The sequence below is a fragment of the Pygoscelis adeliae genome, unplaced genomic scaffold, assembly GCF_000699105.1.
Source record: "Pygoscelis adeliae isolate BGI_AS28 unplaced genomic scaffold, ASM69910v1 Scaffold66, whole genome shotgun sequence".
Taxonomy (NCBI): domain Eukaryota; kingdom Metazoa; phylum Chordata; class Aves; order Sphenisciformes; family Spheniscidae; genus Pygoscelis; species Pygoscelis adeliae.
This window is the reverse complement of record NW_008825167.1, coordinates 11379391-11394623: the sequence shown is the minus strand read 5'-3', so window position 1 is coordinate 11394623 and position 15233 is coordinate 11379391.

Below are 15233 nucleotides of genomic sequence, written 5' to 3'. Positions count from 1 at the left end.
CCTAGAGCGCCTCGGCAGACAGACGAGAGAAAGCAGAGGGGCCCCGAGCACATCCATGTACCACTCCGGACTCAGAGGGGAGGCAATCCTCCGCCGTGGGAAAGCGATAGCGCCTTGATGCGGTGCTTTCCACGGAGGGTAGGAAATAAAGCGCCCAGTAGCCAGAGCACGGAGAGGGAGCAAACGCCCGCAGAACCACACACAAAATAAAAGGGAAGCCATTTTTCTACTCTCATTCCCACACACGAGGGGAACGGCTCCCTTATCCGCACACGAAAGCAGCCTCCCGGGCGCCTTTGCCGGGCACCAGCTCCGTGCAGGCTCGGGGAGCCCCGGCTCGGAAACGCCGCGGCATCGCGCCCAGCTCCGGCTTCAGCAGGGCCCAGCTTCGGACTAGGGCAGAGGGGGAGGCAGCTGGTGTCTTAGCAGTTAAAGAGTAAGGAAAGTCTATCCTTCAGTTTTAGCTTCAGAGAAGGCGGCTACCGGGAAAATCTGCTGAGAAAATCTTTGGTTAAACCGTGGATTTGTTGTCCGCTCTGAATTTCTGGTGTTTTCAGGGTATTTTGCCGAATTCGCCGTTTAACTCGAAACACGGATCGGTGCCCCGTTGAATGCTTTATCTAACGCTTTCCGTAGTGCTCAAGCGAATTAGGAGCTAAAAGCCCGTTTTCAAAAGTGAGGGCAGGCTCAATTCAGCAAGTGAGTTAGGCACAGCAGCAGCCTCCTGCTGCTCAGGATTGTGCCTGAGAACACAACCTTCAGAAATCAGAGGCAGAGCAGGGAAGCTGCCTAACTTACCCATTGTAAAGGCCAGGCAGAGGGGAGGGGGTGAGCCTGCTTCTCAGTAGTACTCGTATGCTTAAATCCAGGCTCATCATCTTGTGTGAGTCTCCTGAGTCACATCAGACCTTCCTCCTAAAGATCTGCGAAGTGAAAGGTCTGTTGAACAAACTGGCTGGACACCTTCATGGAGAAACGGAATACTTAGCACTAACTCCTGGTGCTGCCTGATTTCAGGTAAACAGCTGTACTCAGGTATTTTGTATGCAAAGTGAAAATCCCAATCACCAACTTGTTAGGCACTCAGATATAATTGCTCTTCATCTCTCCTAATGATACATTTGATTTTATATTAGACACAGAGGTGGCCGGAGAATGCAAGAAAAAGCGGCTGCTTAAATAGCCTCGGGGCCAGGGCACTCCTCAGAGCCGTAGGGCCGTTCAAATTAAATCCAGCAGAGTGGTGACTGGCAAGTAAGTCTCCCATTGCTTGGGATATAATATACTGTACCCAATGAGCTGTTGGATGCAATGAGGGGGTTCTCCCCCTGCCTAACTTTCCACAAAAGCAGGCTGATGTGGCTTAAGCACTTAACTGCAAGGGAGTTTGTGGCAAAAAGAGACACCTTCTTCCTGTCTATCACCGTGCTGGGTCCCACTACATATATATTAGAATAAATATATATATTCTAACCCAAGGAGCGTGTGGATGACTGAAGTTTCCTTTCATTAGCTTTTAACTCTCTCCACACCTTGTGTGAAGCACAGTGGTGTCTGTCCCTGGCCTGAGCAATCTGTTCCACAGCAGGGAGCCGAAAAATGAGGCATTGCGATAATGGGCATTGCAACACACGGCTCCTTGGGGCTGGCCCGAGGCCCCTCTGCAACACGGACCCATTGTCTGTCCAGCTCTGTGGCAGGAGAAGCTGGAGGCAGAACCAGAAGCAACAGCTCTGACTCATGTAACTACGAGCAGTAAATTGTAACGTGCTGCACAGAGAGGTTTGGTAGTGATTTGCTTACAACAGTAAATCGGTCGACATTAACTCCACTCCATTGTACTTCTTCATCTCGGAGATCTTTTATCCCTCCAGGCTGGATCCGGTTCCCACCCTGCAGTGATTAAAGGGAGAGCAAGAGAGGGAGCTACCTGGACACGGTCTCCCTCGTGTGACCAGGAATGCGCAATAAATCCACCGTGCAAAGCTGTCCTTTCCACCTCGGGAAGTGGCCGCGGCTGAGGAGCCCACTGCAGCACGGAGTAAAACTCCTACCGGAGGGGGAGTGCCTGCAACCGGCTCACCTTTGTGCTGCTGCCTGGTGTGGTATGGAGTCCCCTCAGCCAGCAACGGATTCTCATGATGGTGTGAACAACGCTTTTAGCATTTCTTCTTGCTTAGCCCCGTGGAAGAGAAACGAATCTCTTTCATAGAGCCACACAACAATCAAAGCTACTCAGTTAAACAGTACAGACCCAGGCCTTGCTGGTGAGCTGTAAGACAAACCTTGGGAGGGAGTTTTGTAGGAGCAATGTTCAAAATTTGAGTGATCTTGTGTCTATGGCCCACTTCCATCGAAGCTGGGGCAGACAACGGGGCAGCAGGGTCAGGGCAATCAGCATCGGGTAGAACTGTGATCCAGGGACCCAGGCATAAAAAGGTGCAGTCCAAACTAAATGTTCTTTCAGCCTAATTGAGCAATGCTTTTGTTGTAGGTGTTTTGTACCGAACACGCAGTAATAGGCAGGGCGGGATGTGCACTTGATATAAGTTGGAGAAAGAGGTACTGTACAACGACAAACACATTCAGGACCCTCTGACCACCACTGTCGCTGCCCGATGTAGGGGTAGAAAGAGAAAGAGCACCCAGGGGAGGCAGTATTTGGAGGTTTCACTATGACTCAGGCTCCCTTTGCATGCCAGAGAGAACGGAAGTGGCAGTGGGAGGGGAAGAGGTCTGGCAGCAAAGGATGACAAAAATTATGTTAACTGGAAGACTGCAAGTGGTGCAGGGAAGCTCTCAGGAATGGAGGAAAAGAGTATTATTTCCAAAAGACAAGCTGGAGGGAAGGAACAACTTTCTTTTCATGCAATGTTTTGTGTGCATTGGGCATTATTATGCAAATATCGGCTAACACAAATACAGAAGTAAGCATGGGATGCTTGAAAACTCAAGGGGTGATTGTCTTACACTGTAAATGCATTTAGTTGTAAGCTAATGGACCTGTTCCCATTTACATCAGCAAAGGACTGGAAGAGATTTTTCTGGGGCTCTGAGACCTGCCCTCACATTATGCCAAGCTTGTGTGCATCAGTTCTGGGGAGCATCTGCTCCTCACACTCTACTCACTAAAAGCCATAAATGCTTTTCAAATCCTCGTAACGAGCTTTGGACTTACTGTGAAAGCCGCGTCTGTGGTATACCACAAGAAGAGACAGTGGGATGTTGTAGATGTTGTCAGTCTGACCAAAGATTTTTCTTTCTGTGACATTGTCAATCCTCTCTTTGGGTAGGAGGCTACATAAACAATACACACTAAATTCTATTTATAAAACAAAAAACAGGGTTGCAAAATACAATATATGTGCTGTGGGACTGGAATAGACACAGAGAGAAACAGGAGTCAGTGGTTTTCAAAACACTTTAACACGAAGCATTAATTGCCTTGAATTAATTGTCGCCTCTGGAGGCACCTACCTGACTATGCAGAGTCTGTAGGCTACTGAACAGAGATGTTCCTGGTTACCTCTTAACCAGGAACCCAAATTCGAGTACCCTGTGAGACGCCCAGCAGCTGAGAGCCTGTAGCGCCAGAAGGCAGCATGATGTCTCCACAACAGCGATTGTATCAGATAACAACTGTATTGATATAAATAGTAATGCAAATGCAAACTTTCTTTAGTGATTAGCACAGCTAAAAAACTTCAGCTGCGTCCTTTCTGACAGCCTAAGTATTAACTGTGTATCCAATATCTACATTCAGAAAGCTTAGACGAGCTTTTAACTCAGAATTTTAATTTAGTCATTATTCAAAGGAGGACTGGCACCATCTTTAGTCAAAAGACTCTTCAAGAGTCATTTCTTAAAAATGAAATGTCTTTAGCAGCATTTCTATCAGCTATGATACCTGAATCAGGATAAACTTAACAGCCTTATTAGCTCTGAGTTCAAATGTGAATCTTTAGACAGCTCTCCCTTTAATTCAAGAACCTTGGTGCATGCATGTTAATTTTCCCTCTAAATAATTGCATCTTTCAAGTACATATTCAAAATCAATCCAAGTCAAAAAACCTGGAAAGAAAACAGAAAGTTGTACAGGGCGTATAATAAAATGAGAAAGCTGAGATGGAAGTGTAATACTAAACTATTCTTACTTTCTAAAGCACCAGGCTGAATTTCTTTGAATGTGAATTGTTTTCCCTTCCCCAAAGATGGCTTTAATACCAGACAAGTTTGAAGTTTCTAATGATATTTATTTCTGAGCTATGTATGTATGAGAATTTCACTTTGGATAGTTGGAGACTGTGATCTTTTTCAAGCTTGCATAATGTTTAACATGACCGAATCGATTTTCAAAACAAAGAAACGTGAAAGCATTGAAAAATGCCCAGAACAAAAATGGGCATTTCCATTCCATAAGGAATTTGTTTGGAAAAAATTATAGAGAGTTATTGGAATTAGAATCTAAGTTTATCTTAAGTTTGCTGGAAGGGAAAGTTATATTATATGAGACAATTAACCATTGGCTTCGGGTCTGGTCCAAAGCCCAATAAAGTCAGTGGCGTCTTTCCACCAGCTAACTAACAGGATTTGGGTCTGACTCATAAACTGCAGAGCTCCACAAAAGATAATAGGTCTACACTGCTTATGTGAAAGTTAAATATAGCCCAATGTTTGTAAATGTGTGTATGTATTATGATTAATTTAAAACCCTGGTTAAGATTGGGTTACAGTTTCCATTTAATTCATATGCATGTGTTTGTATTTGTATGCATGTACATGGAAAGACAGACATCTGTGAATGTGTAAGCACACATACAGCTAATGTCATAGAGATGATTGAATCAAGTATATACACATGATGGTAAATATCAGCGTTTTCTACAGCAGATATCACTGCTGCAATATATATACTCTGACAGATCTGAACATATACTTTCAAACCCAGCAGCATCTGTTTATATTGAACTGCAATAAAAACTGAAGGAGGCATCAGTTAGTATTAGAATTTTATCTTTTCAATGTCCAGAAACAGTTTCTGTGCCTTTGATGTAGGCTGTCAAGCACTACTGGAAAATTGCATCTCTCTAATTACCGCATTCAGAGCAGAGGAAAGGGCATGACTGCCTAGCAGCATTTGTCAGTGGGGACCCTGCAGGGACTTGCTTTTTGGGTACTGATAAGCAAAGTTAGCTCACATTCAAAAAACAGTAAAGCAATCCTTGCACAAAGGGGGGAAAAAACCAGAAGGGGCACTATTTTGGATGATCTAGTAGAAAGCAATACAGCTCTTCTCTGTTCCAGCTATGATTAACCCTTATCTCTACTGGCTGCTCCCTTCAGACAGAGCTCCCTGCATCCTCCATGAGAATTTAGCCTGAATATAAACTCAGTGGCAGCAGCAGCATTGCTTATACAGGTATGTGCATGTTCAGGCAGGTAATGAGCACCTGATGAACCTGTGAAATAGTTGTATTGTGCCTGGTGATGTGGCTTCACATTTTGAAGCATTTAGAGGTAGTACTGGCTTATCTGCCTCTTATTATCCCCGTTCCTCATTTATCCCCTTACGTGACAGAGGGCCCTCTTGGCTATGTGTCACAAAACATTTTACGGCATTTTTAAACCTGGATCAGTTGCCGGATGAGATAGAGCTATGACCTTGCTAATGGTTGCAGTGACAAAATGGAGGTTGCAAGCGGGGGGCGGTTAGAAAGCTGGAGTGGACTGAACTATGTAAGGTGACAATGCCACCAAGAAAAGAGTGGCACTTGCCCTTTCACAAAACTCTTTGTTGAAATGAATAGAATCTTTTATTTTAAAGTCTAATTGCAAGTGAGAAATAAGGGGTTAGTAAGGCTTGTCCATGTTCTTTTCCTCCTGTGTAAACAGAAAGCAAGCATTTGTACACTTTACATATTACGTATATGAACAAAAGACCCAGTCATCAGCAGTGTGCATCCCGAACATGCACCAGGAAGAAAGGCCTGTCAAAATAATTACCCCCTTTGTAATATTCCTACCATACTGTGGTAGCATCCAGAGTAGAAGTACTTCCAGGAGATGAGCAGGATGTATGACAGCCAAGCACAGCCAGAGGGGAGAGCCATCTCAGAGAAACAACTCTGGAAAAAAAATGCAAAGGAAAAATAGCCAGCTAGCATGCAGTGGAACTGAAGTGAATATCTTGTGGGTGATCACAACATCTTCCACGTAGAGACTGCCAAAGCACAGGTGGGGAGGTGAAGAGATAGAAGCACATCCCTAAAGGTGCAGTTTACAGTGAACAGCAGCAACGCTGCAGAAGACACTGGGTGCATTGTATTGTGCCTGGCAGCAGCATTTATTTCATATGGACAAAATAAGTGCAAGAACATAAACATTTGCAAACCATCTACTTTACTGGCAATTCATAATGAGAACTTGCAGAGTGCTTAATGCTTCCAGAGCCCGGCCCAGGGGGACTGAGGTATTCACGCGTATTTTCATAAGGAGGACAGGCCAAAAAGGGAATTATTCTGTCTCTCCCAGCTGCAGGGTTTCAGTGTTGCAGGAGAGCTGTTGGCCACTTGGATTCTGCTTGTCCTGGAGCACAGGTAAACTACAGGTATCTGAATCTCAGAGCGCAATTCGGCACGCTCTCTGGCACCTAGAATCAGTTGGTGCTCCTATGTTGGACTGCACAGTTTCCTAGAGGCATAACAGCACCTCCTAAAAGCCAGAAGCTCAGAAACTAAGCAGCCACATAACTCACTCCCAAGGAAGCTCAACTCAAAGTGAAGGTGTGGAGGCACTCAACCTGCACTCAAGTCGCTGGGAAGCACTGAATTCAGCATAAGGTGGGTCAGTCAGCATCACTCTCTTAAAAATATACATCTGGAACAGGACACAACAGCCTAGCTCAGAGCAAGCAGGGTGCCCCTCCATGCTCTTCTGAAGAGTTCAAAGCCAATATACCCACTTCCCAGGGCAGGTCTGAAGCATTGTCCCCCATCTCCCCACAGGAGCCGTGTCCCTCTGCAGCACATGGTACACAGCCATGGGGATCACAGAGAGAATGAGCGACAGGAGAAACCTGGCTCTGTTTCAATGTTATAGCTAGTGGTTTTCTGATATGAAATGCATAGGTTATTTCAGGGTTCTGAGTGTGGTACAAGTTTTTTTTTCAATTTAATCTTTAGAGGTGCCTACTTCTCACTTACTGATCACACTGGGCATCTACACATCTGCCTTAGGTGCTCTAAAACATCTTGAGAGACCAAAACAAGTGCTCTTTAGACAGCATAACACCTGCATTCAGTGTCCAAAGATGGTAGTTGAGTGCAATCCCTTTTTTTTTCGGTTGCATATTTCCTGTGTATACTTATTGCGTCTAAGAAACAACTCAGTTAGAGAGAAACTCAGACGTGAAGAGAGTTACACTGTGTTCACTTCACCTTTCCATTTCATTCTACCTCTCTTTTTATTATCCATCAATTATAGGTAGGCCCTGTGCATCTTTGAATCCGTATTTGTGTTCATGCACTTCTTATTGAATAAATAGTTGTCAGAACATTCAATAACGTGTAATTGCGTTTTACTATGTATTCATTTGCCTTTTCTTCTAGATGGGAATTTGTATATGTGTTATATTTGGCTCCAGTCCTGCAAACAGTTGTGCCCATGAATAACTTTACCCACATTAGGAGCTCCATGGATCACAGCTTCTCTCTCACCCACTGAATTCTGTGAAGTTACTCATGCAGTTAAATTACTCATAAGCATATGTGTTTGCTGGATCAGGGCCTCTCCATGTAAGTTTGATCTTTATAATTAATTTAAGACACCAATACATTTTTTTGAATAAAGGAAGTAAATCCTTGGAAAGTGGTAATAAATTTTTAGAGCTGCACTTATTACAGCAATAAAATGCACCTTGGTTTATTAATTAATAATTGTTTTTTAATTTGACACTCTAAAAACAAAATAACATGGACATACTACTAAACCATTTTATAAAATAATATATTTAATATTTAATAATTTGATATAATAAAGTAACCGATAAGGTTTCTTTAAACAGCATAACAAGGTAAGAACATTTTCTTAAATGCTATGTCAGCAGAACCTGCCATTTTATGCTAGCCTGTTAGCCAACACATAAATACCTCGGGCTTTGATCCTCAAACCTTTGCCAATTGGGCATGGTAGTGCCTGCCCACAACCCTGCTAAGTGTCCTGGAAGGTAACAAGTGGTTGGATCAGGGCCTTAGATCTGGAGATCCACTAGGCTTAAAAGTGCTGGTTTAAAGTAATTTTCTATTGCTATTAACTATTATATAACTCTATAAACTATTATAGTTCTCTGTGGACAGGATACTAGTTCAAGCATCCGTAATAACCTGTGATTGATACATGATTTGTTTTCTGGACGGGAACAGCTTATCCTCTCAAAAGAGGCCTCAGATTATTTTTTTCTAACTTTTATACATTGTCTTAATTTTGGGCATGAAAATACAAGCCAAACATTTCTACACTTTTCTAGCTATAAGAAGGAGCAGAACTGGCAAGATCTGAGCCATGGAGCCGTTTAGCCTCCTCACAGAGGCAGGTGGAGGTTTTACTTTGAATCACAGCCCACCTCCAGGAGGACGGTTCCTGGTGATCTACCCACTCTTGACCTGAGCATTTGCTCATATCTCTCCTCTCCTGATCCTTGTGCTTGGCCCAGGCCCTGTCCCGCTCCTCTCTGCTTTCTCTCCCCCATCTTGGGCATCGCACTTGGCTTGCTAGATGTGCTGGTTTGGTTGTCCTTGGGGGATTTTACTGTCATGAGTGGCCATGGGCACTGCCTCTAAGTGTGTGTCCCCATCTGCAGCCCAGCCCTGGTGGGGTCTCAAGGGGAGCCTGGCCATGGCACTTCTGCTGCCACCCCCTCCCTGCTCAAGGCTCCTGGGCACTTCTCTGCCCATCTGTCCAGTCTTACCATGTCCCTGTGCCGTGTTGTGGGCACTAACCAAGGCTGCAGCCTTGACCGGACTGCACCTCCCATCCCTGGTTCGTTCCCCATTCTTTCTCTCCAGATCTTCCTCTTCTCACAACCTTGCTCCTCTGCTGTCTGGACACATCCACATGTGGGTGGCATTTGCCTCTGTCAGCAGGTGCAGGGGCTATGGTCGTGCTGTGGTGGCATGGCTGCTGCAGCACCAGACTTGGCTTTCTGTCTTCTCCACCTGCTTGCCTTCGGCTTGGGGACTGCTCAGTTTTGCAGCATCCCTTGCCACACCAGACCAGACTTCCCTTAGCCATTTCAGCCCTGGTAATGCCTGCTCCCACCTCAGCTCCATGTCCATTCCTGACTCCTTAAAAGTACACTTCAGTGCCCCAAACAGACGTTCCTGGGACTAGTTTCTTTTTGCTCAGTTACAAAACAGGTCCTCCTTTGCCACCAGTTCGCTTGTGACACCAGCGTCCCACACTCTCTAACACCTGACATGGATTTCACTGGGGTCTTTTGTGAATGAAGTGGGCCTAGAAACCCTGCAGGAAAATCAGATGAAAACAAATGTTCACAGCTCTCTAGAAATGGGTGTCAGCTCCCTGATACAGAGAGTTTTACAGCTCTATAAATCAGGCTGAAAATGTAACCAGAAGCCCTGTTAGCTTTCTGTTTCTTTTAGCACATCCGTTTCTTGTAAAATTCCGATTAGAGGGACTGGTCTCTGTAGAAATCATTCACTCTGAACCCAACAGGGCTATAAATCAAAGCACTACAAATCACCACAATTTGCAGATTCTGGGTTTCATCATTTTATTGCTTTTGGAGAGGTTATGTAAATGTTTTTGGAGAATATTGACCTCTGCATTCTCTGTCATATCTGGGAGGATGAAGAAAATAAAAACATTTTCTGAAAACCAGGTATTTCATTCATACGACTGCTACTATACTATTTCTCTAAGGGATGAGGTCAAGAGTGCTTTCTCACATGAAGAATGTCACCAAAATCAGTGAGACTACTCCCATAACCTGGGGCTAGTGGAACAATTATTTTCTTATGAAAGCACCAGAAAGAGAGTAGAATTTTACAAGGGTGTCTGTGAAAAAGGAAAAATACAATTCAGTGACGATCATGCGAGTAACACCATTTATGACTTCTCTGCCCCAGCCCGGGTTTGGCTGTACAACATGATGATTATCTGCTCCAGCAGGCAACGATTTCATCACCCCCCAGTATGAATGACAAAACTGTTCCCAACAAATTTTGCCCTCCCAGTGACAGTAAATTCAATCTAGGCTGGCAAACTCCAGATAACCCTGAGCTGAGTCACACCGGCCTGCTCGGCAGTGCATCAGACCCTGCAGTGGCCACAGCTGTGATTCAGTAAGTGATGCGAAAGGGGAATCACTGGAAGAGTGTTTTTAGACCAGGCTTAGTCATGAGTCAGATTCTGTGCAACACCTTGATGGTCTCCAAGCCTGTAAGGACCTCTCACTTTACCTACCTACTTCCTGAAGTCCAGTGTCATCAGCAGACTTGTAGCTTCTTCATGTAACAGATTTCTGTTCACCGTCCAGTTCACCTCATTAGTCACAAAGTGATGGGAGCTTGTGTAGATCCCAAAGATCAGGGGAAAAACAGCCATACAAGGAAAAATGGCTTTGGATGCAGACTGAAAGCATTAAATTATTTCCTTTAGATTTAGTATCACAGCAACAGTTTGTCATTTATCAGGGATAATTTTAATACCTATGGATTTGTAATTATACTAAGTTTGCATCCAAACTTAGTATAATTAAGAGCTCCAGTGGGGACCAGACGCCCGCTGCACAAGATGTTATACAACACAGAAGAAAAAAAAATGGTCCTTTCCCATGTGAGCTCATAAGTCTTTGCATCGCCTTTACCAGAACAACTATAAGTTTAGATTCCTCATTATTATATACAGATAACGTATGGTGTAAGGAGAAAATTTTCAAAGGCACAGTTAAGTGTGAGGCATGTGACTCCCCTGACCCTCAGAAGGATTCTTAACACTTATTTGCCCATGGTGCCTTTGAAAAGGACCGCTCAGGCACCTAAGTGGTATGATCACATTTTTCAAAATTTCCTTTAAATACTGGAAAATATTCTCAGAAACGGGACCTATGTTTCAAAGTCACTGTTTTTGACACACTAAACTTTTTAATTCAGCCTAATGTTTAAACAGACCCATCATTTTTATTCTGTAATCTATAAAGCCAATTAAAGTAATTAAATGGAAATTGGAGAGTATTTTAAAGGCTGGTTTAAGATTCCTCTTTGAGCAGTGTAGCTTAGTGTTACAGTAGGACACCATCTGCTGTCCAAGCAGAGTCCAACTGCAGCTGGCTCAACAGCAGAATGCAATATCCTAGCTATAAAAACAATGTGACTTGTATTATCTTGGTAATGCTTTTACAAACCAAATTCCCTGTCAGATTTGTGAGTCTGTGTTGTATTTTCTTCAGGGCAGCTGATTGAATTTGGTCTTTTTTGCCCTTATGTGGTGGGAATACATAAAATGAGGATTTCTTCATGAAGCTGACATTTTCCTTTTTCAGTAAAAATGCCATGCAGGTACTCAAGGTGTTCAGAAATAAATGTTGTAAATGGAAATAAATAGTAATAATTCAAATTTTGCATTTGCAAATAAATTGTGTGGTCCTTACTGGTTAGTCTACTATAAGACTAGCACAGCATAGCCAGCCTGGTGCAAGCTATCTATCTGCGACTGCCCATTGAAGGTGCTCTTCCCATCCCTGTCTAGCTCTCAGGGAAACATCCGAGACCTTGCTGGTGTAGCTGCCAATTACTGTTAATTATAACAGAGATTTCCCCACTGTGGCCACCTTACAATTGGAAACTGAGCTGAGACCATCCACTTATTTTGCACGGGTCACTGAATTGATTGCTAGGGTGGTAATGACTTTGGGTTACTGTCGACGTGGAGCACTTCCGAGGTGACCTTGCTGTGGGAAACTCCATATTCCCTTACAGATCTCATGCTTGTACTAAACTAGTCTCAGGCTTTGAGGGTGGATCATCAGGCCCAATTATACCTGTTGATAACCTATAAAAAATGTTTCGTTGCTTACATAATTGGTATGTCTGCATTTCTTTTCTCTGTTTCCTTCTAGAAAGAGGGAAATTTTCTTTAAAATGGTTTCTGTTTTCCTTTGTTTCAGAATTGTTTTTCTGCTCATGCTGCTCAAAATGCCAACTACTTCTAATACTATAGAAGAAAAGTGTTGGATTATCATATTGTATCATAAATAGAATGTAGTAGAGATATCAGTGCAACCGGTAAGCTGCAGTTTGAGTCAGTACAGTAAAGCTGTGGCCAGGAATTGAAACAAGATATGCAGGAAAAGATTGTTGGTGTCACTGTATGTAGAGTAAGGGCCTCAACAGTGTCTGTAGGAGATCATATTCCTTAAATTCTTCTCTTAGGGCTACATAATTAGAGCTTTGGGTTAGCTGAAGTGACAAAGTTAGGAATAAAATTGCCTTTAATTCCTCAATTAAGCCAATGGGCAATTAGTGAGTGATTTTCATGCTGCTCTCTGGAGGGTCCTATATTTCTCTACTGCCTGTACAGGAAACCTCAGTTTGATGATTCAGTTAGCAGGGATGAATCTAGGTCCCAGTGTGCAGTGTACATAGCCACATCTGAGCTCCTAAGGAGCTATAGCAAATTAATATTTTGCCTGCTTTTGAGAATCATCTAGACATTTTATATTGATAAAACACTCTTACAGGACAAAAGGCTTGGCCAATGTGCTAATCACCTCTTCCCTCGTCCATCTTCATGCCTGGCTCTAGCAAGAGTGGCAGATACAAAACTGGACATGGAGCAATAGTTTATCAGAACTAAGCATTGCCATCCCCAGTCCCTTTAGCTATTGGTCTGTGAAAATACATACAGGACAAATACTTCAGGCTTTCCCATGTAATTTCTGCATGTATTTGGAGCATTTATAAGAAGAGTTAAGTTAAAGAGAAAGTTGAAATTGCTCAAGAAAGAAGTATACTAAAGCATGAATAAAAAATTTAGAAGCAAGGGAGAATGGAAAATGCTAGATATTTTGCTGTATTTTTCTTTACAAATGCCTATTAATAAATTTGGTATAATTAATGCCACTGAGCAATTTCCATATCATTTGGGCATAAGCTGAGATAGATGAGTTATGATCATAATGCCCAGGTATGCTTTTCAGACTGAAGCGGATTCTCTTGATTCAATGCTCACTGCTGTTGAAGATGAAATCGATAAATATATGTGTCAGAAAATATGCATTACTACTTGGGTTAAGAAGTTACAGATCATACATCACTGTTCCACTGACAACAAACAGAGAAATTCTATAAAGTAGATTAAGGCAAATTCTGTAGCACAGAGTTCAATAAAATGATTGGATTCTTCTCGTTTTCACCATTTACTCAATTTCACCATTAAAACCATTGTTCCTAGTACCCAAGTATAAGTAGGTGGCTTTCTGCCTGATGGATTATCCTGATGTTATACCTGTGTTATATTTACAGACTTGGATGCAATGGACCAATACATAAGCTTTCTGTGTAAGTCATTTGCCATCTGCCTACCGTTCCCAGTCCTGAGTAAAGGAGGTTTCTGGAAGATGTCCTAGAGGCCTCAAATATGTCAAAGATTCCTCAGCAAGGAAGGGGAAAAGTGCTTCTCTGTCTGCTGTGGGTAATATCAGAAATGATGAGCTTAAATTGCTCAATTTAGGTGGGATATTGGGAAAAAATTCTAACTGTAAAGACTGAAGACAGAAATAAATGACTAAGAAAACAGTGTACTGTCCATAATTAGAAATTCCTTAAGGACAGGGAGACACGCATCTATCATAAATAGATTTTAGTTTGATCCTCCCTTTGAAAGGGTGAAAGGAGGTTGCCCTAAATGACTTTTTAATCTCCTTTTCATTTTTGGTGATTCTGTGATTTTTTTCTACCCTGTAGCTGTGGTTACTGCTATGGTTACTACAGCTTTCCCCCTGCTCTGGATGTGCTGCAATTGAAGGTGCATTTGCAGCTGGCAGACCCAGGGGACTGCCATCCTCTCGCCAAACAGCACCAACAGGCCCCGGCCACTACAGTGGCATTGCTTGAGATGAGTGGAAGGAGATGGAGGACACGGTGTAGAGGCTGCCCCTTGTTCCTGCCTTTCCGTGGGCCTCCCCTCCCCTGGCTCTCCCTGCCCCTCCAGCTACGAGCGCTCCAGAGGGAGCATCAAGCCGAGAGCTTGTCATCACGAGAAAGCTTCGCCAGTTATTCCTGTGTCATGGCTCCAGTGTAGCTGTATCGCTATGGTGCCATCTGGGGATACTCTTGTTCTGCAATAAGAGTTGGTTTCTTTTGGCATTTAGTTTCCAAAGAGACATCAGGGCCCAGTGCTGGTCTGAACATAGCCAGGGTTTGCACAAGTCGAACCACTGCTACGGGATTTGGCTCCCGTCACGTCTTGTGGCCATTGGCATTTTGCAGCTATTTGCCTTTTCACTCTTGGGTCAATGGCAGCTTTCAGCACAGGGCCCTGAATTTACCCTCAGTTCACACAGCATAAAATGACAGGGTCTACACAGAAAAAAGACCTTTCTATGATAAAAAGAAATAATACTGTAAAAGATGACATCAGATAAGGGTATGGGTTTGAGCTCTGTCCTCAGCTCATGCTGTGTCGCTCTCCTCAGCAGCAAGCCCTCACATCAGCTCATCATTGCCTTCCCTCTGTGCGCCCGGTCCATCGGAGGGGCTCTCCCAGGCTTGGCCAAAAGCTCCTCAAACACCTCTGGGCTCTCCTCTCTGACTCTTGGGGAGCACAAGCAGCGATTGCATCCTCAGGGATTTGTGCAGGACAGCTGCCAGTGAGCCCTGCCTGTGCCCCACTCTCTGCTTTCCCTTGCCTCCATCCCCATGGCTTCCCTCCTACGTTCTCCAACCTGCAGCTTATTTTGAAGATTTTTTTGAAGAGACGCCCACTGTGGGAGAACATCAGGTTCAAGACCATCTAAGACACCTGAAGGTGCACAAGTCCATGGGACCCAATGAGATGCAGCCGCGGGTCCTGAAGGAACTGGCGGATGAAGTTGCTAAGCCATTATCCATTGTATTTGAGAAGTCGTGGCAGTCCGGTGAAGTGCCCACTGACTGGAAAAGGGGAAACATAACCCCCATTTTTCAAAAGGGAAGACCCGGGGAACTACAGGCTGG